The sequence below is a fragment of the Phyllostomus discolor genome, chromosome 1, assembly GCF_004126475.2.
Source record: "Phyllostomus discolor isolate MPI-MPIP mPhyDis1 chromosome 1, mPhyDis1.pri.v3, whole genome shotgun sequence".
NCBI classification, from domain to species: Eukaryota; Metazoa; Chordata; class Mammalia; order Chiroptera; family Phyllostomidae; genus Phyllostomus; species Phyllostomus discolor.
This window is the reverse complement of record NC_040903.2, coordinates 24,627,420-24,635,706: the sequence shown is the minus strand read 5'-3', so window position 1 is coordinate 24,635,706 and position 8,287 is coordinate 24,627,420. Positions and strand designations below refer to the sequence as shown.

At 48.9% G+C, this 8,287-nt stretch overlaps 1 long non-coding RNA gene across 1 annotated transcript; it reads right to left on the bottom strand.

Annotated features, from left to right (window-relative positions):
- Positions 1–3,587: 3,587 nt before the first annotated feature.
- LOC118499270 lies at positions 3,588–8,074 on the bottom strand. Its single transcript, XR_004901799.1, has 2 exons — positions 5,745–8,074; positions 3,588–5,512 (listed from the first exon to the last, which is right to left on the bottom strand). It is a non-coding gene; the product is annotated as an uncharacterized LOC118499270 (long non-coding RNA).
- Between the last annotated feature and the right edge of the window lie 213 nt (positions 8,075–8,287).

Below are 8,287 nucleotides of genomic sequence, written 5' to 3'. Positions count from 1 at the left end.
GTGAGTAGAGGTGGAAGAGGGTATGGGGGGATACCTGGTGATGGGAAAAAATTAATTTAACATTAATAATAATCTCAATAAACCTCAGCCATCCAGAAATTTGGAACCTCCTAAGTGCACCCTGTTTCCTGCTCACCCATTAACTGAGGATAGGTCCTATCTACTGGCATGTTAATCCAGGTTCACAGAGCACTGAACTCTTTCAGTTCGGAAGTTCAGGATTCTCAGGCCGGCAGCCACCTTTCCCGGCTCATGGGTAGACCTTCTGAGCAGCATTTCACCAGAGGTTATATGGAACCATCCCCTGAAGGAATATACTCTGGCCAGGAAAAAAGAGACCCACAATTTAGAGAATTTCTAGAGATCAAAATAATCCTTGCAACGTCGGCACCATGCCCTTTGGGAGGCAGCAGCCCGGCCACAGCAGAGCGGTCCCACCGTTTCAGACTCGCAAGGAGCCAACGGACCAACAGGCGCTCATCTATTGCTGAGTATGGTATCGAGGTATTAGACACATTTCAGAAGACCCTACTATTTGCAAACACGACTTTATTACATAAGCAGCGCATGTCTGGTGTAGAAATATTAGAAAGCGTAGAAAAGCACAATGCAGGAAAAGAAAGTTCACCTAGAAGGACCCAACCAGGCAGAGAGAGACAGGGTTCACGAGGCAGGCATCTTTTAGAAATGTTCACGGGACTGTGTTACCCCGCCCTCCAGGTCTGGGAGGACACAGACAGACCTTGAGCAGAACTCTGTCTTGCTCTGTACAGACCATGAGCACACAGAAGTGCCAAAGATGCTTCTAAATACTCTTTCCCTGCCCCTTACCTCTCCTCTCAGGGTCCCTGCTCAACGCTTTTTGGTTGAAGCTGCTGAGAACCCTTTGCCCAATGGGGTCACATCCCCTGGAGCACTGTGGCTCTGTTCCAGAAGGCTGATGGCACTGCTCCCATCCCTTGGAAGAGACCCCCTGCCTGACGAAGAATCCTAATGAATACCTTTGCTAAGAGACCCTCTCCCAGTAGCAAAGGGGGGAGGGGGAGGCCCAAGGGGTGAAGAGGACAAATACCTTCATTCTGCTACCTGTACTCTTTAAACAAAAAGTTGCAAAAGTCAAACATAATGTTTTATAATGAATTCCCTCCCCCACAAATTAAAATGGTATGACTATTTTCTCCATTTCATTAAATCTAGAATCAGAATATTTTTTAAAGATTTTTAAACTAATTTTTTAGAGAGAAGGGGAGGGAGGAAGGAAGAGAGGGAGAGAAACATCGATGTGTGAGAGACACATCGATCAGCTGCCTCTTGCACATGCCCCAACCAGAGACCAAACTCCGCAACCCAGTCATGTGCCCTGACCAGGAATTGGACCCATGATCTTTAGTGTTGCAGAACAATGCCCAGCCAACTGAGCCATTCTGATCAGGGTTAGAATCACACTATTTTTAACCCATGAAGAGCTCCTAGAAACCCTCTAGTTGAGCTCCCTCATTTTACAGATGGAAAAACTGAGGCCTAGAGAGGGGGCAGATGGGAAAGGATTCTGACTCTCCACCAAGAGCCCAGCAAGAGACCCTCAGCCTCCCCGAGGAGCCCGAGCTCTCAGCGGAGGAGAGCTGTCCTGGCCGCTCAGAGCGGCGACACTGCTCACCTCTCGTTGCCAGCTCTCTGAAATCTCAGCGACGCCCCATGGGCCTCCATGGGGAAGCAGGCCTCCGTGCCTGAGGACCTGTTTCACAGCTGCTTTCTAAGTTTACTGGATTCATCCAGGGCATGCGCCTCGGTGTTAAAAAGTCAGAGTTTCTTTCAAGGAGTGGTCTCCCAGTTCCTTCGCCATGCACCAGGGTGTGAGGTAAGGGCTGGTAGCTGGGATACCCAGTTGTGTCCAAAGGCCTACCCACCGAGGCAGCTTCTTCCTGCCTTCACATTCATAATCAAGAGAAGCAGCATCAGGTCGAGTTTAGAAGCATGACCTCCAGAATCAACTGCTTAGATTCAAGGCCAGCTACCTCTTACTGGCTGCATAACTTTGAGCAGATTACTTGCCTCTCTGTGCCTCTGTTTCTTTAGCTATCAAATGAGGAAAATTATGATACTGCATGCCTCTTAGGGTGGTTCTGAGAGCTAAATGAGTTAATATATGAAACCCTAAGAACAGCACTTGGCCATAAAAAGTGCTAAATACATTATAGTTAAAGGGGGAAAAGGTACCCCAGCATTTTTTTTAAATGACCATGTAACCTGTAGCCACAACTCACTCTCTCTCTATGTATCTATCTTCTGTCTGTCTATCTGCCTGTCTATCCAATTCTCACTCTCCTCCGATTCCATCCCCAGTCCCTCTCTGCCCCCCTAACTTCTCGAAGGACCAGTCAGAGCAGGGGTCCCCAAGCCCCGGGCCAGGACTGGTACAGGTCCATGGCCTGTCAGGAACCCGGCCACACAGCAGGAGGCGAGCAGCGGAAGAGCAAGCTAATGGGTCCCTGGTGCCGACAAGGTCGGGGACCTGAGTTAGAGGATAATAATGTTACCTGACAAGCAGTTTGTACCATGGACGGGAGAATATCAGTCTTAGCATTTCCTTGTTGTCCTTTTTATTGCAATGTTAATATTGTCAGTCCACAGTCCTTACTTGGTTTTGTAGCCATGTTTTTCATCCTCTTACCCACTCTGTGAGAGTCAGCCCCCCTACACCCATCATAGGGGCTGGCAAGCTTGTTCTGTCAAGGATCAGATAGTAAATATTTTCCGCTTTGCAGGCCATACGGCCTCCGCAGCAGCTACTGCCCTGCACTGTGGTGCTGGGAAGGCAGCCGTGGGCAGTATGTAAACGAACGAGTGTGCTGGACTCCAATAAAATTTCACTTACAAAAACAGGTGCCCGGCCATAATTTGCTGACCCTTGATACAGGTCCGCAGATCCTTAAATCCACTTTAACAGGCTCAAAAAAATGGCAGTAGGGGTCAGCGTTCCAGAAGAAGACAGAGCGCCGGTGGAAGGAAAGCCAGGGTCGCCAGCTTGAAGTGGGCAGACCCGTGATGAGGCTGGACTGGCACTGACTGAAGCTCAGCCAGTGAAATGCAAATTGTGTCCCAGCACAGGCTCCCGGGGGCCCCGCACTGGATTCCTAGAGAGAGGGAGCTCTCACGCATGAAGGGGCCTTCCCGTTGGAGAGCCAGAAACACCTGGGAACTGGAGCGCGCACGCAGCCCTGCAGGACCTCCTGGAAAACAGGAGCCGTTGGGCTACGTGTCTCAGTGTGGTGTTGGCACCAAAACGCGTTCACACCAGTGTGGGCCGTTCCTCCTTTTATAACTGCATGGTTCTCGGTCACACTCCTTCCCCGTGGTCTTCTGGCGGTGTCAGAGGTGTGCAGTGCACTAGAAAACACTTTGTGGCAAAACCCAACAGGACACCCTCTCCTGGTGCCTCCAAGCAGAGTGAAGAAAAGGCCCAACTCCCGAACTTTTCTAACCAGGACATGAAACAGGCGTCATCTCTGACCCCCTCTCTCTCACACACCCCATGTATTAGTTTTCTAGGGCTTCCCTAGCAAAATGCCACACACTGGGCGGCTGACACAACAGAAATGTATTTTCTCAAGTCCTAGGGGCTAGAAGTCTGAGGTCAGGTGTCGGCAGGGTTGCTTTCTTCCAAGGCCTCTATCCTTGACTTGCAGACGGCCTCCTTCTCCCTGCGTCTTCACGCGGCCCTCCCTCCTTGGGTGTCTGTGTCCTAATTTCCTCTTCTGATGAGGACACCCGTCATACTGGATTAGGAGACACCCCAATGACTTTGCTTTACTTCAATGACCTCTTTTCAGCCCGTATCTCCAAATAAAATCACACTCTGAGGTACCAGGGGTTAAGACTTGAACATACGGATATTTGGGGATGCAATGCGGCCCATAACGCTCTACATTCAGTCTGCCCACTACCCTGGCTGCTCCACCTTCACAACATTCCCAGAATCCAGCCACCTCTCCCCTCCTCACCACTGTCGTCCTGGTTCAAGCCATCGCCAACTCCCGCCAGCACTGCCGGGCTTGCCTCCTAACACCAGACTTCGCCCCACGTTCTCATGTCCGTACGAGAGCCAGGTGCTCCCTTTACAGCACAAGTCTGACCATGTCACCACTCTGCTCAGCCCTCTCCAGTGGCTTTTCACCTTCCTCGGAGAAAAACCCCAATCCTTACCCACACATGCAAGGCCGCAGACTTTCCGGCTCCAACACTGTCCAGCCACACTGGCCTCTTTGCCCTTCCACAGGCACACTGCATACACCACCCTGCTCAGGGCCTTCGCTCCTTCTGTCTCCTTTGCCAGGGGGCCCTTGGCCATACCCTGTCGGCTTCCCCTGTCTCCTCCTTCTCCGTTCACCTCAAATGCCACCTTTTCAGAAGGCCCGGCCTTGATGACCCTACGTAAAGTAACACTCCACCCGCTCTGTCCTTCTTCCCTATTGCACTTTTCCACCACACTTACGACCAGCTGATGTGTGTGCATGTGTGTGCCCTTGCTTGCTTCTCGTCTAATCTCCCTACTAGAAATCAAGTTCCATGAGAGTAGGCACTTGGCCTTGTTCCATGCTGTACCCTCACATAGAGAGAAGACTATTCATCAATTGAATAAATGAGCAATATCTAGAATGAGGAAAATAAATCTAAAAAATCAAAAAGTGGGGGAAAGGCCAGTTTACAGACAAAAGAAGGCAGATATATCTCCAGTGATTTACAAGCTTATCAGAATCTTTTTAGCACTCATGACTGGGGTGTTTTTTTATAGCCTTACAGTGCTCATCTACTGCTGTAATACACTTTCTCCTCTGTCAAAGCAAGATTCCTTGAGAACATGGATCGTAGTTTCTACTTCTCTATATGTAGCCTGTGCTTTATCCATAGTCCTAGCTCAAAAGGTACAAGCACCAAGATCAATTAGCAGCGTCTGCCATGGATGCAGGAGGAGGGTGCGGAGGCATCTCCTATGTCTCTGTTGACCTAATGCAACAGAAAGAGCATGAAGACACGGGAGTTGTCCTGTGGTCCAGGTTCAAGTCCTGGGGCTGCCACTCACTAGTTACGTGAGTTTGAGCAATCACTTAACTTTTTTCAAGTTTTAGTTTTCTTATTTGTAAAAAAAGAACGTTAATTATATTTACTTTAAAAGACACTGTGAGGATTAAAGAGAATGTTTAAAATGCTAAGCACATACTTAGCATAGAGCAGGCTCTCAATAAATATGGATACAGTGCCCCTGCTGAACTACGCGGTCTGCAGTAGCCAGCAAAACCTCCGTTGGTAAAGACAGACCCATGAGGTGCCGACAGAAGAGCCAGGTTCATGAAGAGCCATGAGCAGGTGACAAAGGATATGCTGTTTCTGGGTCAGGAGAACAGCTGACACGCGATCCAGGGTATCCAATGAGTCCAGGTGAGTGATCCGGGGCTCTGCAGGCTCTGGTGTCTGTGCTTTGTCAGAGCGCACATGCTCTCCTCCCCGAAATCCCCTGAGAGAATAGATCTGAGAGCCACGAAAGCTTACACAATTGTAGAGGCCAGTCCTCCTGGCTTCCTCTTATTTCTGGTTCTTTCTTCACAGCACACTGAGAGGCCCATCCATGGGATCCTTTCGGCCTCCTTCCTAGGCCACTTGCTTCTTGAAGCTTTTCTGACATTTTCCTTTTTTATTGTATTTTTTTCATAACCATTTATCCCCCTTCTCTGACCCCCCACACTCACCACACTTCGGTCCATGTCCATGATGAAATTTTCCTTTGTTCTTGAGCTTCTGATCCTTTCTCACCCCAGTCTGTTACTACTTCCTCTTTTCTCAGCAGCTTGTGTGGTTACGATTGCACAATATTTTCCTGCTATTTGCAGTCACCATCCCTCTGATGACAACACCTGAGTTAGGAGAAAGACAATCCCTGTAGACTTAGGGAGGAGGCAGGAAGGGGACCCTTTCCTGTTAACAGTAGTTGAACTTCCAGGCTGCTGATCTCATGAAAAGGAATGGGGAGAGTCAGAGACAGCACCACACAGACCAAATTCATACCCTTCCCAGGCTCTTTGGGGATATACCAGCTACCAATATCCCCCACCGATGTCCGCTCCTCGCAACAAGTGGCATGTCCCCGGGGTCCCAGATCCTCAGTTATCCCACCCCCATCCCCTGCCCTAGTTCTGGTACACAGGAAGTAAAGGGATGTTGTTAAAACAGGAAAGAAGCCAGAAGGGCCTCTCTCACAGGGCACCGCGCTCTTCCATCTCCCATTCTCACCTGTCCTCGGTGTCTGAGTCTCGGCTCAGGTCCGCCTAGCAAACAACAGCTCCCTTGGAATGGTCAACGTGTTTGGGAGGAAGGCAGAGGGAGAGTCCTGAAAAGTAGAGTAACAGGGAGATTTCATTCCCAATTTTTCCCTCAAGGCTACTTTTAAATGTTCCATTCTCTCTTTGTCTTTTCACTTATCATTGCCATTGACCTAGGCTCCTTACACTCGATCCACATGAGAGGAGGCCCAGGGAGCCGCAAGGGAAACCGTAGGTGGGCGCGTGTCTGGGGGCGGGCACACAGCCACTGATGATGAATGAGCCAGGTCCGGAGCTAGGCCAGCGGGTACATTCGCTCTTTCCAGCGCCTTTTGGAGCCATAGTGGAGCCTGAGATAAAAGGGAAAATCACTAATACTGATCCTGTATTTACAGTTTTGATGTTTTTGTTTATCATAGCTTCTTTTTTGTTAATTTTGACTTTTTAAGATAGTGCACTAAATACTATCTATATTCATCCCTGAGAACTCGGCACATCCTTAAATTTGTGCTGGCCTCGCCCTAGTCCTAGCTCCAGTTGGATTTAGCCCAGCAGATGTTGCTGGTCACCTGGTCGACGGTTTCCTCAAGAAAGAAAAGCTGGAGGATATAAAAATAATCGAAAAGAATCAATGTCTATTTTTAAATATGCAATTTTAGCCCTACAAAAATAAATGGCAGAAAGAATGAAGTTCTCAACCACGAAAAGAAACCAAATTTTAGCCACAATTCCAATTCTTTCTTTTCTAACAATGTCAGGGTACTGCTCTTTGCCGGCCACCAGGTGTCTCTGCAAACCCCCGCAGGTCCCTGCACAGGAAACTGAGAATAACGTCACCAGTAAAATCTGAGGTCTTTAACCAGCTCTGAAGAGAAGGCACAAAAGAAAAACAGTTTGAAATGTAACAGGCGCAAACACCAGACCTACCGAGATCCATCCATTTATCAAGGATTTCTGGCTAACAGCGAAATGCTAATTATAGGAACTCAACAGATGTAAGCTGAGATAGGTGAGTGTGTCAATAAACTTTCTAGAATGTTTCTGCATTATTCTTCCCCCATCCCTTGGCCAGATTAATTTCTAACAGAGCACAACCCTGCAAGGCCAAAACAGACTATTCCAGGAGCATTGCAGAACTATCTTCACCGGGTTTGGAGGACCAGATCTCTCTACTCACTCCTTTAGGGCAGGGGATTTTGAAAACAGTATTTCTACCCTTTTGTTTATGTAAAAAAAAAAAAAAAATTCATGAAGACGCGGGCTGGTGTGGCTCGCTGTTCTCATCCTCTCCCTTCATGCCTCCACGCCCTGTCCTCAGAAGGAAATGTGAACAGTGAACAGACTACTTCCTCCGACCTTGTTTTTTCTGAGTTTATTCTGCGAATCAGCCCTTCATTCGACGCACGGAAGGGACCACAGATACTTCCTCCAAGGGTCCGGGAAAGTGACTCTCGCGGGAAACCTCTGTGATGATGCTCCACGAGTTTCCCCAGCTTGTCCCAGACAGCATCGGCCCTTCCTGGTTACCACCGACAGTAACCACAACAGGGGCAATGGTTAACGTGGGTGGAGCCCTCACTGCGCACTCGTCAGTGTGGCAGGAGGACCTGACAGGCGCACTGCGCTCGGAAGGCCTCCGCTCCGGGCTTCCATGACCATCTGGTTTCCTCCTAGCTTTCTGGGTGACCCCCTTCTTCAGGACTGAGGTCCTCCAATTCAGTCCCACCCCTCTTCTCCTGGTCAATGAGGTAAAAAACGTCAGCATTTAAAACAAAGTCTGCCCTGGCTGGTGTAGCTCAGTGGATTGAGCACAGGCTGTGAACCAAAGTGTCGCAGGTTCGATTCCCAGTCAGGGTACATGCCTGGGTTGCAGGCCATGACCCCCGCAATCGCACATTGATGTTTCTCTCTCTCTCTCTCTCTCCCTCCCTTCTCTCTCTAAAAATAAATAAATAAACTTTTTTTAAAAAAAG